The sequence below is a fragment of the Perca fluviatilis genome, chromosome 19, assembly GCF_010015445.1.
Source record: "Perca fluviatilis chromosome 19, GENO_Pfluv_1.0, whole genome shotgun sequence".
Lineage (NCBI taxonomy): Eukaryota > Metazoa > Chordata > Actinopteri > Perciformes > Percidae > Perca > Perca fluviatilis.
In genome coordinates, this window is record NC_053130.1 from 31,947,034 (window position 1) to 31,966,985 (window position 19,952).

The window sequence follows — 19,952 nt, forward strand, 5'->3', positions numbered from 1 at the left end:
AAACACTTACACAGACTGGATTCTGGCTTTTTTGTTGTTGTGAATGCGACGTGTTTTGAAGAGTATTTTTCAATTAAATGTTTTAAGAAACATAAAGGCTTTTTTGTCCTGCAGATGGTACAGATGAATCAATTACCACTGACCTCGGCAGGTTTTTGCTCAATGGAAGTAAAGAGGTAAGTGAGAAAAGCAAACTAATATTATTAATAAAAAAAAATACTGAAATGTCCCTTTTGAACAGGATTTTACAATTATTGATTTGAAATGGGTATGAAAGGTGTTGTCACAGTTAAAGGTGCAGTAGGTAAGACTTATATTTGCTGAAACTGACCCTATGTTCCAGTAGAACTACATGAAGCGGGTCATTAAAAAAAAAATCCAGCTCCTCGGGCACCACCTACAGCCTGTAGTGTTAAAAAATCCACCGCTCGCTGTTCAGACACGCATTCATTCTCCCTTGTGGGGAGGGGCGGAGAAGTTGTCGATGTTCAAATTTTTTGGCTAAGTCCTGGATCTTCGCAATCCTACCTACGACACCTTTAAAAGTGATGAAGTATTAATCCATAGATTCTCTATATCGAGTCTGAGGCTCGGACTCGAGTCGCACTTAAGTCGCACAAACAGCTGACTTCAGACTTGACTCGGACTTGACCCAAAAGACTTCAGACTTGACTTGCGACTCAACCCAAAAGACTACAGACCCGAGCTTCGAGACTCGTCAACAACATGTTTTCATGCAATTAATGCTTTTTAAATTTATTCATGTATTTCTATTTTCTTTTATTGGCGCATATGCGTTGGGGAAACGTATGACGAGCTGCATGTCCCCTGCCCTTTGCCATAATGTGCAACGTAACGCCTGCGTTATGCCTTATGTGCGCGCACTCGCATATAAAAAAATACATTGACAATGGCGACAACTAAGTCCTCCCGGAGTTGTGCCTTTTGTCATTAATTTTGTTTTCAATAACTTGGTAAACAGTGGCAGTCAGCCAACAGCTACATGCAAGGTGTGTGGCACCAAGATAAATGATGCCGGATCAACAACGTAGGACTTCATCAGGCATCTCAAACCGCACCTAAATAGGTCACTCACTCACACGCTAATGTGAAAGAGACGTAACATTTAGCATATATCGTTACAGGTAACAAGCTAACCATCGTAAAGTGTTGTGCTAATGCTGGGAACAGGCACATTGTATCTTTATAGTTAGTAGTTGCTGAGGCTCAGACATCCATGGTGCACAGGAGGCGGGACGCACGGATCCATCTCCCCAGGAACAAACGCTGTGTCGGGTGGGCAAACTCATGTGATGCGTAGTTGATCCCGTGGATGATTTGTAGGCTACTGAGTGTACAAGGTGTACCCCGGTCCACCAAACACTGGGTCTTAATTCTGCACATATTTCTGTTACTGTAGTCCTATTTACTATTTCATTATTTCATCCGTGCATGGCGCAGCGGATCCGTGCGCACCATCACCTCCCGTGGAGACGCTGGCCTCACTAACCTCTCCTCCTCTGAGTCGGGTCTCCCTCACGCTGGACTCAGTTTCACTGAGCGTACTAACACTTAGAAAATAAATAAATGGCATTACATCAGTGAGTTCAAACTGCTTATCGTGCGTAATTTGGACTGACGGTGAGATGCATGTTGTTCTGTAACTGGTGTGGCGCTGCCACTATTCTCTTGATTTCCACTTAGACATTTTTTTGAGTGAAAGAGACATATTTAGCATATATCATCACAGGAAACAAGCTAACCATTGCAAAGTGTTGTGCTAATGCTGGGAACAGGCACATTGTATCTTTATAGTTGTATCCATATGATGTGACAGACTTAGGTTAATATTTCACCAGGTCCGAGGGCTAGAGGGATGTGTTAAGTAGACCCCATAAAGTTATCCCACAACTGATTTTAATACTGTACTGTCTGGTCATGCTTTGAATTCATAAGATTTATGGGACAGATCAGATGGCCAGAGACTTGAGACTTGACTTGGACTGGTGGCAAAAGACTTGAGACTTGATTCGAACTTGCCCCTCAAAGACTTAAGACTTGACTTGGACTCGAGCTCAAAGACTTGAGACTCGACAAAAAATGACTTGTGAACATCTCTGCCTCACACCAAACGACTTTTCAAGCGATTTCATTGTCGCAGACTAATTTCTTGGAATGAATTGGAATGAAATCCTGAGAGTCTTGCTAGAGTTGGGGCGTGCTCCCGTCGTCTCCATCGTTTGGTGTGAGGTGGTCATAAAACTCAGTCCCGGTCGGTCTTTTTCCCGTCTTGACTTTCTGACAAAATCCAACGTGTTTATATTATCGTAAGTTTGAAGTCTTGGTTGTGAAGTTAAATCATGTGAACACTGTCAACAACCAATGGGTGCGCTCCCTCCAGCACCAAACAGGAAGCAGCAAACAGCTGGAGCCAGTGGTGTTTATGGTTGCTATGGCGCCCTGCTAAGCTGAACGCTGTGCTGATTTTCAATCCTTCTGAAGTGTGGCGTCCAACAGGAGATTTACCGGCAGATAAGCGCTGACCTCCGGGTACTGCTGCCATTCATCTGAATGTAGAGTGGGTCTGGGAAAGGTTCATTGACAGTTCATTTCCAAAGGGGCGTCACCAACGGACGCCACTCAAATGCCTCTGGGTGCAATTGGATAGTCCCTCAACCAATCAGACCAACGATCCGGGTGAATACCCAACTAAAAGAAATGTGATTTGGGTTTTTGGTGTCGTCCCTCCACTCCCTACTTTTTCCTTGCAGGTGTTGCATATTGCAAACTTGTTATCTTCTGCACACACGCTGAAGAATGTCCAAACAGCTGACATGTTGCAGGTTAATTCACTAGGTTCCCTACATGTGCGAGAATAGCGCGGACACGCGCTTCACACCGCGAGCGGGTACGCGCCACACACGGCGGAGAAGTTGAGAGAAGGGAAAGAGAGACTGTGTCTCTGTCCGTGTGTCTGTGCGTCCTTGAGAACTGTAACTCGTATAACGTATGTTGTCAGTTAATTGTAGCGTTGAACGGCATGAAATTGGCACGTCTGACTGTCCTGCCGGTCGCCGGTCATGGCCGGTCATGGCCGGTAAAGCACGGCTTCGGTAGCTGTCATGTTGAATGTAAACAAAAAGCTGCTCGCCGTCACTGCGCTATCCTCATCGCGTAAAGCCCGCCTCAACGGTTGTGATTGGTGTAAAGCCTGACTCAACGGTTGTGATTGGTGTAAAGCCTGACTCAGCGGTTGTGATTGGTGACTCAATTTTGAGGACATTGGAAATGGGTTTGAACGGGCTCTTCGCCAGACTGACTTGCAGAGCAAATCTCAAATTTGACAGGCTAGAAAATCGGCAGACTTTCCTTTAAGTTAGCAGCTAACGCTAGCGGTAAGCTAGCTAGCTTGGTTAAATCTTTCAAAACCACTCTAGTCGCAGTCTTGCAATGTGTGACCCTGCAAGACCCCCAGTCTTTACATATTATGAGAGTCTTTAACGTTAGATGTGAGATGATTGTCTTTAGATGATAGGCGATGTCAGACTTCAGTCTTTTCAAAGTCTGTTCAAAGTCTTCTAGTGTACATTAGTTGACGTTAGTTTATATGTGTTGCCAGATCTCGTGAGAGTTTGGTCCTGAGGCGCTTGTGAATATGACACATGGCTTTGGTGTGGGAGATCTGGGTTTGATTCCCACTGCGATACCTCAGCCAATGTGTCCCTGAGCAAGACACTTAACCCCTAGTTGCTCCAGAGGCGTGCGACCTCTGACATATGTAGCAATTGTTAAGTCGCTTTGGATACAAGCGTCAGCTAAATGACATGTAATGTAATGAGACAGAAACAGGTCTGGAACAAAGTTTTTTTCCAGATGTGTCAGATCTGAAAAATGCCATTTTAGCGTCAGAATGCTCTGGAGATGGGTCCAATATTTACTTTTGGTGACTATGGGGGGCGAGAGAATCGTTTCTAATCTTCTCCCATTAGAATCAATACACTCAGGCCTGCTAAAGAGACGTGGCAATGGACAGCCCACGTGACACAGAGACAGGAAATGGCTCTAAGTTGGGGCGTCTCGGTTCTAAACTGTCACTGATTAAACTTCAGATATTAAACTGGTTCCCTTTGTGTGTCACAAAGGGTTAACCAATCGCTGTCATAAGTGTTTTTCTGTGTGTGTGTGTGTGTGTGTGTGTGTGTGTGTGTGTGTGTGTGTGTGTGTGTGTGTGTGTGTGTGTGTGTGTGTTGGTCTGAAGAGCCTCGAGCAGCCTAAATGACTCATGGTTTTATGAGGCTCTCTGTATGCCCGTGACGGGCATCTGAAACTGTGAACCCGACTGAACTGTACATTTCCTTAATTGCACCAGTCCTTGTAACAGGATAATTGCCGTGTTCTCTATTTTAACTTCAGCGTGCACGCATCTGTAGGGTCTCTCTCTCCACTTCAGACCTCAGTAAAGCAGGCCGATGGACAGAAAAGAAAGAAGGAGGTAGCAAATTATTGAAGAAGAGATGGAGGGAGGAGTAAAACGAGGGCAGTGTTTTATCTAAATGGATGTTGGATGATGGCCCTGACAGGTTTGGGCTTTGAGCTGATTAGAAGTGGAGACAGGCAAGGCTGGGGCTAGAAGGAGGGGCACTGGAATTGTGTTTTTTTTAAAAAGTGGCAGACTAAGCCTAAAATGTGTATTGCATTCTTTCTTTCTTTTTTTTGGCACAAAATATCCCAGATAAAAGTTAATTGTACACAGCTTTCTATGTGATTTCTATGTGGAATATATAAAATCTGAGACAATATCTCTACTCTCATGTCACGAAATTGATATAATATGAAAATGTTGCCCAGCCCTAGTGTTACATCCTGCTTTAATCCAAACCCAGGTAAAGAGGTCAAGGCAGTTGGACATGTCGTGCCTGTTTATGAGTATTCAAGCTATTGTGTTCTAAATATTACATCCTTCACATTAATAGAAAAGTGTTGATATCCGGGGTCATGCCTAGAGTTCAATGGTATCTGACCTGGAGGTTGAAGGATGTGTGTGTCTATGTGTATGCGTGTGTGTTTGTGCGTGTGTGTGCTTGTGTGTATGCTCTTGTGCGCCATCAATGGCAGCATCTGCGTCTTAGTGTGTGACTCTCCAGTTTTGAGACTGAGGCCCATCAGGCTGTGCTCACATGCAATTCAGATGAGCTCTGCAAATCCAGCATGAAATTAAATTTACGACTTGGACCACAAAACACACACACACAAAACACACACACACACACACACACACACACACACAGACGCCCTCTCTCTCTCTCTCTCTCTCTCTCTCTCTCTCTCTCCCCTCTGATGGCTGCCCTGATAACACATGGCCCTGGTTGAATGTGTGTGTCTGCGCATGTGTGTTTATGCTCCAAACTCGTAACACATTCATTAAGTGACTCTGCAGTATGCGTCAGTATTTTTTGTAAAGCGCGGTGCATTGTTATTATGATTCATATTTGCTTCAACAGTGTGACGTGTGGCCCGATCGTGGATTCAGGTTTTGGTTCAATGACAAAGTCGGGTATTACCCAGATACTGTATGTTTTTGTAAGAATTAGCTGTGTGTGTGTGTGTGTGTGTGTGTGTGTGTGTGTGTGTGTGTGTGTGTGTGTGTGTGTGTGTGTGTGTGTGAGAGAGTTGCATGTCATTGGCCTCCATATTTCTGCATGTTATTTATATTGCCTCGCCATGCCCTTCTGAATAATATAACAATAACAATAATACTAATGGCTACCAGCATTACACCACAATCATGGCCACATCCATGACAACTGCTACACACATGCACGCATGCATGCATACCACACAACACACACACACACACACACACACACACACATCAATCAACACCAAGTTTGGCCCAATCATGTCAGCCCTAGCTCTCCACATTTGCATAAAACAATTACCCTGGGCGGACTCAGGGTTCAATGTCGTCTAGACGACATGTTTCACCGTGGTGTCATCAAGCCGTGTGTATGTCTGTGTGTGTTTGTGAGTGTGTGTGTGTGTGTGTGTGTGTGTGTGTGTGTGTGTGTGTGTGTGTGTGTGTGTGTGTGTGTGTGGGAGTAGGGGGACACACTAGGTTGGTTGTAAATTAGCTAGGGTATGGTTGCTCGGGCACTGGCCGCATCACATCACCCTGAGGCGCACGGGGCTTGGAAGGATTTATTCACATAGATAACACACACACACACACATCTATGCAAATGAGGTAGCCTGGACACACACACACACACACACACACACACACACACACACACACACACACACACACACACACACACACACACACACACATAGCGGTGACATGGAGGAGTTAGGGGAGAACCAATATTCATACGAGGGCACAGGGCAGAGAGGAGGCAGGGAAATAGGATTGGGTATGGGAGGGATGTGTGTGTGTGTGTGTGTGTGTGTGTGTGTGTGTGTGTGTGTGTGTGTGTGTGTGTGTGTGTGTGTGTGTGTGTGTGTGAGCGTGTGAACGTACACACACATTTCTAGATCTCTTTTTCTCTCCATCTCCGTCTCTCTACTAAGCTTTCACCACCCCATTATTTTCTGCTACTGAGCCTCTGCGATCAATACACACAACACACCAGGCATCTGAGAGAGAGAGAGAGAGAGAGAAAGAGAGAGAGAGAGAGAGAGTGAGCTGGCTCCCGCTCTCCCCCCTCCTCCCCTCTGACCGACCGGAGGCCACGCAGAAATAAAAAGGAAAAGAATGAAGGAGCGACAATAAACAACGAGACAAGCTTTTGTTTATTTGCTCCTTGGTCCCGCCTTTTGTTTATGAGGGTCAGCATTCAAGAGCAATTAGGAGAAGAGAGCCCAGAGAGAGAGACTGTGTGTACAGTGCACGTGGATATGTGAATGTCTGACTGAGACACACTCACACACAAACACAGTACCCAGGCTGTGCAAAAGGGCGACACTTTTTTCTAATCAGGTAGCTCTTGTAATCCTCTCTATTGAGGGAGCTTTTTTTTCTAATTTTGTCTCAGTCTTTTCCAAAGTGTTTGTCCATACCAATTACTCTAACATTACTGTATTACCTGTGTGGTAAGATAAATTCGGCTTTATTGATCCCAAGCAGGGAAATGCAAGTGTCACAGCAGAAAACATAACCAGATGCATAGATAAGTCACTTTAAAAACTAGCAGACGATGTACAGTACTTGCAAAAAACAAACAGTGCCTGAACTGGACCAAAAAAGGTGCCAGGGACTAATCAACCATTAAATCTAAGGAGCCTGATTTGACTGGCAATATCACAGTCCAATCGTTGCAGCATCATTCCATTGTGGCTATACGAGTGGTGCTGACAGTGATTTTACATGAATTGCTTGTTTTTTCCTAATAAATCATGATATATAGCCTACTTTGGTGTAAATATCAGCTTTTTAATTATACTGTTAATAACAATAGGAAGAAAGGTGCTCATGGGGATGCAAATCAGAAGTGCCAGTACTCAGTACTGGTGAGTGCTGGCCCATTTCAGGCCCTGTAAAAAAACCTAATACCCAAAATACTATAGGAAATGAAAATGCATTGAAACAAATGGAATTGGGTGATGGGTTAAGTGTCTTGTGTGGGACAGTGGGAAAATGATGTAATAAATCTGCATTACATTAAAAGTTCATGTCAGGATTTGACCCCAAAAAACTGCCTCTATGTTATTAGAATGGAATTTCTACAGAATTACATTACTGCTCATGTTGCGGCTCCTTATGTTCTTATTGAAGTCACATTTAATGAATACCACCATATTAAAACAAAAAAAAAAATGTTGTAGGTTGTGGGGATGGTATGTGTGCATGACTGTATGTGAATGTCGTCCAGTCAACCTGTCAATGACACACACACACACACACACACCAGCCTGTTCTCATGAACCATACGTTCATATAGCTTTGAAAAGTTAAGCACTGTAATTCGTAAGCATTCCATGATTTTTTTGTTTTGCTGTATGCGCCACATTGACTGCTGCTGTGGATGCCGTACGAAGGCGTTCGGGGTGGTTCGGTGGATGGTTGTTCGTTAACCCTTTTGTTGTCTTCCCGTCGACCATGAACTTGTTGTCCATCCAGGTCAAAAGTGAATTTGAATTTTTGGTGCTCTTTACAGCATTTTTTGGGGCTCTTACTTTATGCTTTTGACACTTTTTAAAAAGTTGTTGTCACTTTTTTCAACGTTTTATTTTTAAATTCGTGGTCAATAAACCTAATATATATTATTTGAGTTAAAAAAGCAGAAATTATGAACAATTTTGACTAATAGTTGAGATCAGAGGATGTTGAGTGAATCACAGACTGGTTTATACCAAAGTTTAGTCACGATACTGTTTTAAAACCATTTACATGTTTATAAATTGAATACAACCCAAAATTCAATAAAAGTAATCATTAATTTTACGTGCAAAGATCGTTGAATGGGTTCCATACAACGTACATCCATGCGTCCATGTTATTTTTGGGCATTTTTGTTCAAAGAAACCTTTATTTCTGATATAAAAACTTTGAAAACGGGTCAAATTTGACACAAGGACAACACAAGGGTTAAAACACAGGACTTTCAAGCCGGGGAGCGCTTCCAGCCGGGGAGCACTTCCAGTCTGTGACCAGCAGGTGGGTCATGTAAGTCATTAATGGGTCGTACGGACCTGGTCATGAGAGTTGCACACACACACACACACACACACACACACACACACACACACAGTTAGTGTGCGCCAAATTTTGCCCTTACCCCGGAATTCCACCAGGTGCAGATGCGCCATATGCAATATATTTGATATATGACTGGAGTCTCTGTCACTACCCAATGTGAGTCGAGTGCCGATGTGAGTCGCGCATGCGTCACTGTGCGACAAGTAGCCTACAAAATGCTAACGTCGTTTTGAGCAAACATTAGCAATCAAGTGGCCTACTAGATGCTAACGGCGTTTTGAGCTAATGTTAGCAATCAAACAATCATAGATAGCTGAAACGTTTTTGAAATGACTGCTAGCTAAGATGCTAATGGCGTTTTGAGCTAACGTTAGCAATCAAGTAGCCTACTAGATGCTAACGGCGTTTTGAGCTAACGTTAGCAATCAAACAATCATAGATAGCTGAAACGTTTTTGAAATGACTGCTAGCTAAGATGCTAATGGCGTTTTGAGCTAACGTTAGCAATCAAGTAGCCTACTAGATGCTAACGGCGTTTTGACCTAACGTTAGCAATCACACAATCATAGATAGCTAAAACGTTTTTGAAATGATTTCCATCTTCTGTTATTGTAGGTAAAGAGAAAAGTTTATTATTTTACGGATTTCACAAATTTCAGTATGATACGTTATGCCGTAAAACGTTTAAATCTGAGCATGCGCGACTCACATTGGGTAGTGACAGCGCGTTTATTTAGAAAATTGACAGGATGCTGTAGCCCTTCCACTTCTTGCCAGGCCTGTTGAGTGCCCTACGCCACGTACTTTTAGCGGAGCAGAACGGAGAGACGAATCACAAGTGGCCTGGTGGAATTTAGGGCTTATTGGCTTTTACTGCATGGCTTTGTTGTCACAATTTCAGATGTATAGACATAGGCCTACTTTTTGCAATATTGTAAATTATGTAACACTTACTGCAATATGATTCAAATCTTAAATATAACTGTATTGCCCTTTTCTGAAAATAAATATTAAGAACGTGGATAGGAAGAGCAAGAGGAGAAGGGAGGTGGGAAAAAGAGGAGGAGGATGAAGAGGACGTTGGGGAGATGAGGGGAGGGGGGGTAATTATCCCTGGCAAAGGGGGTGCCATGCTCTGAATGGAGAGGCAGAATGACAGGGGGAACAGGGTGACAAGCCCTTGCCCTTCGCACACAAACACACACACACACACACACACACACACACACACACAACAACGGAGAGAATGAAAGAGAGAGTGATCGAGAGAGAGAGGGCAGTGGAGGGAGGGAAAGGCTGTGACATCCCAGACCCAGACTGGAGGATTAATGATGAATAAAAAAAAAAAGAAAGGAGTGCACACAAAGGAGGCCGAGGGAGAGAAAGAGCGAGGGGGTAGCGGAAAAAGAAAGAGAGCGAGAGAGAAAGAAAGAGACAGAAAGAGAGACCCTTTTTTTATCCCACAAGGATGGATGAAGTGGTATTGCAAGTCAGGCCTCCTAGGGGTAGAGATCTATAGACACACACACACACACACACACACACTCTCTATTTCATAAGAGCACATATCACTGTATATAAATGTGAATGCAAGTAGACACAATGATGAAAATAAACACTCTTATTTCTCTCTCTTCTTTCACTTTATCACTTAAAGTAAATATAATCCTCCTGCACGCACACACACACGCACACACACACACACACACACACACACACACACACACACACACACACACACACACACACACACACACACACATGGATAAAACAGACTACACACTCATGCACAAACACATGGCATTGTGAATCAGGGGATGCTTAATCAATGTCAGAATTCAATCAATAGCCTGGTCCCATGTGACGGGGCTCCCCTGCTCCTCCACCTCTTCCACTCTTGTGTTCTTCTCTCCACTTTCTGTCATCTCCCTTTCCTCTGCCTTCCTTATCATTTCCTCTACGCATCCTCCTCTTCATTTAACCTTCCCTATGCCCTGAAGTCACCAAGAAGGGCACACACAGTGCTGGTCAATACTATGTCCCCCGACCCATGACAGAAATACAGTATGTGGGGCTGGAAACAGAAACTCCTATCACTGGGACAATATCACAGGACTATCCGCTGAAAAAAAAGACTCTGTTGACTCTCATAGTCTGAATCATTTTTTTTTCTTTTGAAGGGGATTAATGATTTGCAGAGCCAAACAGAATCTTCACATTTTTCTTCACAGTTTTCACCACGGAATTTAGCCTGTTCAGACTGCTTTTCCTACTTGGGGTGGAGATGTGTTAACATTCTAAATTGCGTTTCATTTTTTTGTTGTTGTTTAAGATCTGCGGAATATCCTGCAGAATATTCTGCGTCCACAGATTACATGCGCCCCTGATAATTAGCATTTACAGAGATTAGTTTTGTTAGGTTGTTCACAAACGTTAGTTGACTCTAGCTTCTCTGTGTTGCCAGGTCTGGAACAAAGTAAATTTTCTCCTGATGTGTCCGTCCAAAAAATGCCATTTTAGTGTCAGAATGTTCGGGAGGTATGTGGCTTGTGACTAGGGGTGTAACAGATCACAAAATTTACGGTTTGGATCGAATCAGCACAAAAAAGGGGGAATTTAAATAATTATAAAAAATGTTATGACATTAATTTTCAACAATAATGACTTCTTTCCCCAGTAAATTGCGGTTGAACGACAAAAACAGATGAGAAAAGGGTATTTTACAATAACTTTGAATGCACCCCTAGGTTGAGTGTGCTTAGCCTTGCAGCCAATTTTGTCCAGTGGCCACTTGCTGTATTGCAAAAAATTTCCCCCCTGCGGCCCATAAAAGCATTTTCCCCCATAGGCCACCATTGTAAAATCGTTGATAGGACACCTCAAACTGCAAATAAGTTTGATTATGACTCTTTTTAATTCAGAACTTTTAATCCACAGACTTATATATTTGAGAAACGTCCTTCTAGCCAAGATAAACGATATAAAAACCTGTGACGTCACCACAATATAAAGTCTAGGGGCCGAAAACCCCTGCCCATATACACTGGGCTGTATATCACACAATGAAACCAGGAAGCTTAGAAACGTTTCGTGTGTATGGGCCAGGCAAGAAGCATGACAATAACGTCAGGCAGCTAGCTTTAATGCAAACAGTTAGCCAAACATTTCCAAACATTATAAAAGATACAAAGTACGCATTTCTGTGTTTTGTGGAGGGTATTTAACTTACACAGTAAGGGAAATAGTAAGGGAGAGAGAGAGATGATCAATCAAAATTATATGAGGAAGAGGAGCGCAACCCCCCCCCCCCACACTGGAACCTAGAGGCATGACCAACAGATTAGTCTCGCATTGCCAGACCTCCTCCACAGCGCTGCGGTGGAAGGTCTGGCTTAGTCCACACAGCATTCTGTGATGGAAGAAAAACATGCTCTGGTTTATTGGCATTTCTTTAAACCAATAGCGCCGGACGGAGCAACGGCGCCTCTGCAAAACAGCCTCGGGAAGGAACTTGTTTTTGTGGAACGTTCAAAGGTTGTTGCAACAGAAACCTCAGATTGGACAGATAGTCTAGCTAGCTGTCTGGATTTACCCTGCAGAGATCTGAGGAGAAGTTAACCATACAGTAGTCCTCAGAAATCCACCAGAGTTTACAACGCCCACACAAAGAAAGCGGAAGGTATCGGACATCCGGCCGAAAATGAGGGACAGGCACCTAAACAATCCCAGAAATGAAACGTCATCAATATGGACTACCATCAGATCAACGCACAATTAACCCACACAGGCTCTCTATCACCGATCTGCATTCCTCCTTTTGTCTCACTGGCTGCATTTTACTGCAGTACTAATGCACATTTACAACAAAAACTAAATTACATGCGCTGAGACTACAGTAATAACTGAGACAAGAAAGAAATTAGCTTTTATTCAAATAATGTATGATTTGTCTGTCACACACACAAACACACACACACAATCTCTTTGATCCTGGACATGTTAGGTCTATGTATTTATGTGTGTGTATGTTCACTACATAGTATGGACATCAATATTGCAGCACACACACACACACACACACACACACACACACACACACACACACACACACACACACACACACACACACACACACACACACACAGAGTAGCTGGCAATAAAGTTGTGTTATTAAAAACCCTCATGTTATGTGAGCCTAATGTGATTGTACCATAATCCTTGCTTATGAAGATGTAAATGGTGCTGTGTGGGACTAGTTTATACAGCTGTTATTGTTTTGGTGCGTTTAGATGACAGAGAAAAACGTTTTGCTTGTCCGTTTGGAATAAATAGCGTCCCCCGTGTTCATAAAAAAATAATTTTCTATGATGAGGTTGTCTGTAGGATAGTGTACATAGCCTGGTATTGTTTTGACCTTTCACTAATGCATGAAAAAAAAAAAACTGCTTCTCTCTGTTTTGAAATAATTTCAAGTACTGTTACTTGAGAGAGAGTCAAATTTGAACCAAAAAGGGTTAACACTTAAGGTGGACTGTGGATTAGTAAGAGATGAAGGAAACTCTCACATTGGACCAATAAGCTCTCCAGAAGTTCCACACTTTTAAGTGTTATTTCTGAAAAAAGGAAGGAATTATCCATTGTAATGCTACAGTGATGATTTGGGGAGTTTTGGTCTTTCTTGAGAATGTCTTGGTACTTCTACATGCTCAAAGGCCAGTACAACGTCTCACTTGTTATTTTTAAAGAGAGTGTTAATGAGTGCATGCACACAACTGTTGTGGGCATCTTTTGTTCAGCCATTAGATCCGGTGTTGTGCTCATTCACAGCTCATTCAGTCGGAGAGCGAACGTGTCGACCAATCAGAGCAGTGTAGGCTGGATTAATGATGGGTACATTATTTTCCTACTAAGATGGCAGCGATCTACCTGGCTACCTATACATCCATGAAAAACAGCGACGGATCAACGCCGCGGTCTGTGGTTGTAATGCGACTTACAAAACGGTTACACTTTACTTGAAGGTGTCTACATGAGAGTGACATGACACTGTCATGAACATTATAAACAAGTCATAAACGTTAACGACATAACGCTTTCTGTCATTAAGTGTTCGGTTTTTGTCATGACAAGTTAGGGTTAGGGCTAGAGTTAGGGTTAGGGCTAGAGTTAGGGTTAGGGTCAAGCCCCCAGGAAGAGCGTCTTGTCTAAAAGCCACCATGGGCTTAGCGGATAACGGTGGTACTGCACCCATGGCCCAGGAAGACTTTTCACATAGACTTTGCATGCCAAAACAAACTTCTATAGCAGAGCAGAGCTCACGTGACTGTTCTCCGGAGGTCCTGTAGCTGTAATAATGGATATAGCTAATGGTTGTAATTCACCATGTGTTCTATTAATACGTCCATGGTAACACACCTTATGATACACCCGATAGCGTATTTATGCTGTGAAGCCCGTAACGTGGACGTAACATCATGTATGAAGCGTTTTCCACGCGCCATACCACACCGGGACTCGCAGATTTTGATTGTCTCTACTCTGTACTTTACAGAACCATCACATATTCATTAAGCTAGTATCTACCTTCCACTCCAAGCACTCCATGCCTTCTCTTTTCTGGCGTTGTTCTTATGAAAAAGATCTATGACGTCTTATTATGTTTTTCAACCTCCAAGATGAATCTCTCGTCGTCCGTGGTGTTGTAGAGGAGAAATATACGATATTGGGGGGTGTTTTGGTAAATTGACTGAACGCTCTCGCTGTTTCACTTCCTGCACGGCTGTCCCAACGTGTTACGATTAGGAAAATGGCGGCGCCAAAAATGCAGAGGCAACATGGCAGTGGTGAGCTTGAGGATTTAATAAAATAAAAAGCGATACAACAAAAAGGAGTCAATATAACAGAAGAAGAAGAACACGCATCCTGACCATGTGAACGCCGGCAGTCAGAAAAAAAAACGTAATCACGGGGGCGGTCCCTGTTATTCCCAGGTGGCATGAACGCGCCATGAGTGTGATCACCTGCCCCGCCCTAATGTCATGCACCTGTGTCTAATCGTCTCCCCTCCTCCCTTCATGTGTAGATAGACACTGCTTTAGTCCTACGTTCGGGACCGTGCCTATGTTCCCACATTTCTACGATTTTTTCACTGAAAATTAGGCCTATTTTTTTTTTTTCTCTTGCTTTTTCAAATGTTTTTGTCACTTTCTTCAACACTTTTTGTTATTTATAGTCAAAAAACCTAATTTGTATGCCTTTTTACCTAGTTTTTGAGTAAAGAACCCCCAGAAATTATGAATTATTTTGACTAAAAGTTAACATCAGAGGATGTTGAGTGAATCACTGACTGGTAGGCTATATGTCAAAGTGTAGTCAGGATACTAGAAATAGCAACATTATATGGTTCCGTACAACATACATCCATGCATCCAGTTTATTTTTTGGGCATTTCGTTGAAAGAAACCCAAATTTCTGATATCATATATTTAACAAGGGTTAAAGTGATTTTGCTGAAAAGTGGCCACTACTGTGGCGATGGTGCAAAGCTATAAGTCTGCCATGTTGCTACACTATGCAAAACTGAATTTACACAAATGCTTTTTATTCACACAAACATGTACATGCCAATAAGTCTGTTTGATTTTCAATAAGCAGTTTGTTTCAAACAAATACATAAGGTGGATAGAATAGAATAGGATATTTTGCAGCAGTGATGTAATGAGACATGTTTGGAAGCTGACCCTCTCTCGTTTTGCGTTCTTGCTTGCGCTGCCAGCACACAGCAGGTGTTGCGGTGTCTCTGCATGTCTGGGTTTAACATAGCCACAAGGAACACTCTCCCCTCCGTCTGGCCTGAGTGACTCACCGCAAAAGCAGGAGATGATCCACACAACGAACACACACACACACACACACATACAGCAGCACACACTCGTACAACAAATGCAGGTGCAGTATTTAACATACCAGAGAAGAAATACAAAGGAAGTAAATGAAGTGACGCACATATTGCAGTCATATTATTGTGTGTATGCATCGGTCTGTGTGTGCAACGCATTGTCACGAACACATTCGTTTGATATCCTACGAAATTAGGCGTCACATGACGTTGGCTTCAGAGCTCCGTGTGCTGTCGGCGGCCATTGGTACTTGAGTTTAGCCGAAAAGAAGTGACCGTGAGCCGGCTCCAGGGCACTGCGAAGTGACGGTCTTCTCAGGGGCCGTGGCAGTTGACTTCAGCGGCGACAAAATTTGAGTTTAGGCACCGGAACAACGCGTTCTCACTACCAACTCATACAACACTGACTTTTGGTCAGTGGCTCTCAGCCTCAGATACCAACGCAAAAATCACCCTTTAGCGTCTGTATGGAACCCACAGTGCATAGCAGCAGCTTGACCGCGGCGCCGTAAGATGACGTAGTATTAAGAGCGGCAGCGGTACGAGTAGAATGAAAGACCGAAAATTCGCGTAAAGAACCCAGCCATAATTTTGCGGGAGTCCCGCGGTACGGGAGTCAATTTCACTGTTGGTAACGTGATAGGGACAGAACAGAGCATAGAAATCAGCAGGAGCGGGACGGAGCCGGAGATTAAATAAAAAAATTACGCTGCAATGCGGTGAGTGCGCCCAAAGATTGCGAGGCATTTCGTTCGAGAAGATCTCCGTTAGGAATTAGGTGATGAAATGGCCTAGCCCTGCAGGTAATCTATGTAGCCTAAATTTCCGAGGCGACCTCAGTGATTTGATCCCGATTAACCAAACATGCTACAGGGGTGCAACGGAGTCTGATAACTTCAGACAACATAGGGAACGAAACGGGAGCGGGACGGGATTCGGGAGTCTTTCTCTCGGGATTTCGCAGGACAGGATTCTTTTTTTTTGGGGTGGGGGCAGTCATGTGATCGGGATACGACGGGAGTATTTTCCTGGGCTCGCGATAGGATGGGAGCGACAGTTGATTCCCTTGTCACCCTCTAACGTGGACTACAGCATTCTTATACAGCAGCACTCACTGTGGTGCTTACAGCAAAAAAATACATGGAATACATACAAATGATAGTGCGTTACTTTTCGTAGCTTTATGTACGAGTGGTTCATGAGAGCAGCCTGGTGTTGTGTGTTACCCCAGGGTTACCCTACATGTGCATGCATGGCCACCGTCCTTTCATTCTATCCCTCTCTGTCTCTCTGGTGTCAGAATAGATTTAGCAATTGGCAGAAGGAGAGCGCGAGACAAAGAGAGGTCTAGTGAATGTCTTCGTGGGCTATGTGACCTGTCAGTGGTTATGACTAGAGTGTGTGTGCATGCATGTTTGAGCGTGCGTGATCGCATATGCATGCGTGCATACCTACTGTGTGTGTGTGTGTGCGTGTGCGTGTGTGTGCGTGCGTGCGTGCATGCGTGCGAGTAGGCAATCATGTGACTAGGCCGCCCTGAAGCAGCAGATTTGATATTTGCAAAGGCTAACATCTGTCGCCTGTCATTTTAGCAAGATTGATGACAGCTACCAGAATGGAGGGGTGAGGAGGAGGAAGAGGAAGGGGTGAGGCAATGTGTAGGACAGTGGAAGAGGAGGAGGAGGAGGAGACAGTAAAGGCTGGTGGAGTAACAGGGCTGGTGCTAATGGACAAGCCACAGTGGGGTCATAAAAGAAATAGCGAGTCAGACAACCTTCTGCAGACTGGGTAGGGGGGGGGGCGGTGCTCATGTCACTTTTCCTTCAATTGATTCTGATTGCAAACTTATTGTGTTGACTATATATGCTGTTGCTTAATTCAATTGAGCTTTTATAGAGTTTTATTGGCTTTTATGACGTTTCCACACGTGTGTACCAGACACCTATACTCACCTATAGTTCATTTTGTTTGTGATCGTTTTACTGGAGATGTGTCTTGGTGTTTTGGAAGTTTAAGGTTCAAGTCCACAAAACAGTCAGACAAAATGCGAAATCACAATTCAAGATCTGAATTCGGATTCTGAATCTGAGTCAAGATATTTTGCAATGTAATTTCAATGACAAACTGCATTTTCATCTAAAAATTCCACATGAAAAAACTAATTCACTGCCATGTTGTTTAACTGCAAAATACGAAGAATTCCTTACTGTCATGGTCCCGCTCTGTAGCCAGATGCCTTTTGACTTTATTTTATTAATACTTAAAGACCATGTGACAGTTTTTTTCTGATTTGGTGTTTATTTAAAAAAAAAATTCTGTGCTTGTGTGTACCTTTATGTTCCTGTAACCCTGCCCAGCATGTCTTCCCTTGAACACCTGGGCCACGTTCAGCCCCGACACTGAAACGGGGGTGCGTTGAACACCCTGTTGTGTGCACAAGCACTCTGCCTTATAGTACGAGTTTACAGACACGTCTCTGCTGATTGGGTATCACCTTGTGACACAGCCAATAAACCAGAGACAAATCCATCAAACGAGAGAAAACACAACTCAAAGCCCGTTTCACACCATTCCGAGGAAACGGTAGCGTGCCTATGTTCCCACAGCCCTATGTTCCCACATTTCTAAGAATTTTTTTTTTCACTTAAAATTAGGCCTTATGTTCCCACATTTCTAAAACAAATGTCAAAATTAGGCCCTATGTTCCCACAGTTCCCACATTTCTAAGATTTTTTTCCAAAATTAGGCCCTATGTTCCCACATTTCCTTTGTCATAAATTTGTATCAGATTTTATTCCCCTTTCTCCCAATTTGGTAGCCATTTACACCCATCCTATTATCCAGTAGCAATGGACTACAGATGGAATGTAACCCAAACCCTAACATAGGGCCTAATTTTAAGAAAAATATTAGAAATGTGGGAACATAGGGCTGTGTGATCATTGGGATGTGGGACCATTTGGCTGTGGGAACATAGAGTTGTGGGACCACTGGGCTGTGGGAACATAGGGCTGTGGGAACATTGGGCTGTGGGACCATTGGGCTGTGGGAACATAGGGCTGTGGGAACATTGGGCTGTGGGACCATTGGGCTGTGGGACCATTGGGATGTGGGAACATAGGGCTGTGGGACCATTGGGCTGTGGGAACATAGGGCTGACCCCAAGGAAACATGTCGTTCAACCAGGAAACCGTAGCAACACAAAGCACACTGTTTCGAGATTGAACGTGTCCCTGTTTTGTGTCTACCCTCGTCAGCCTGCCTTTGTGATACCAGTCCACCTGTCATGATTCTGAGTTTTTCTCAAGTCTGTTTCCTGTTTCATTTTGAAGTGCCATGTCTTGTTTTATATCTAAGCGCCTACCATACACTAGAAGACTTTGAACAGACTGAAGTCCGACACCGTCTCACATCTAAAGACTATCATCTCACATCTAACGTTAAAGACATTGCAAGACTACAACTAGATTTGGTTTTGTAAAATGTAACAAACTGTTGTCTGTTTGTCAGAGCGCCGTCTCTCCTTGTGTTCAGTAGTCTTGCCTTTTTCCAGTGATTAGTTTTCCGTGTTTCTGGTTTTCTTTTGGCCCTCCTGAAGTTGTGACACTAATGTTTGCGAAGGCTAAGGACTTGCAGAGATAGTTCGAATAGACAAAATTTATCAGAGCTACGTGTTTTTTTTTATAACGCTCTTGTCTCAAGCATATATATATATATATATATATATATATATATAGTACAGGCCAAAAGTTTGGACACACCTTCTCATTCAATGTGTTTCCTTTTTATTTTCATGACTATATACATTGTAGATTCTCACTGAAGGCATCAAAACTATGAATGAACACATATGGAATTATGTACTTAACAAAAAAGTGTGAAATAACTAAAAACATGTCTTATATTTTAGATTCTTCAAAGTAGCCACCCTTTGCTTTTTTATTAATAAGGGAAAAAATTCCCCTAATGAACCCTGACAAAGCACACCTGTGAAGGTAAAACCATTTCAGGTGACTACCTCATGAAGCTCATTGAGAGAACACCAAGGGTTTGCAGAGTTATCAAAAAAGCAAAGGGTGGCTACTTTGAAGAATCTAAAATATAAGACATGTTTTCAGTTATTTCATACTTTTTGGTTAAGTACATAATTCCATATGTGTTCATTCATAGTTTTGATGCCTTCAGTGAGAATCTACAATGTAAATAGTCATGAAAATAAAGAAACACATTGAATGAGAAGGTGAGTCCAAACGTTTGGCCTGTACTGTATATATATATATATATATATATATATATATATATATATATATATATATATGTATATATATATTACACATATAAACACATACATACATA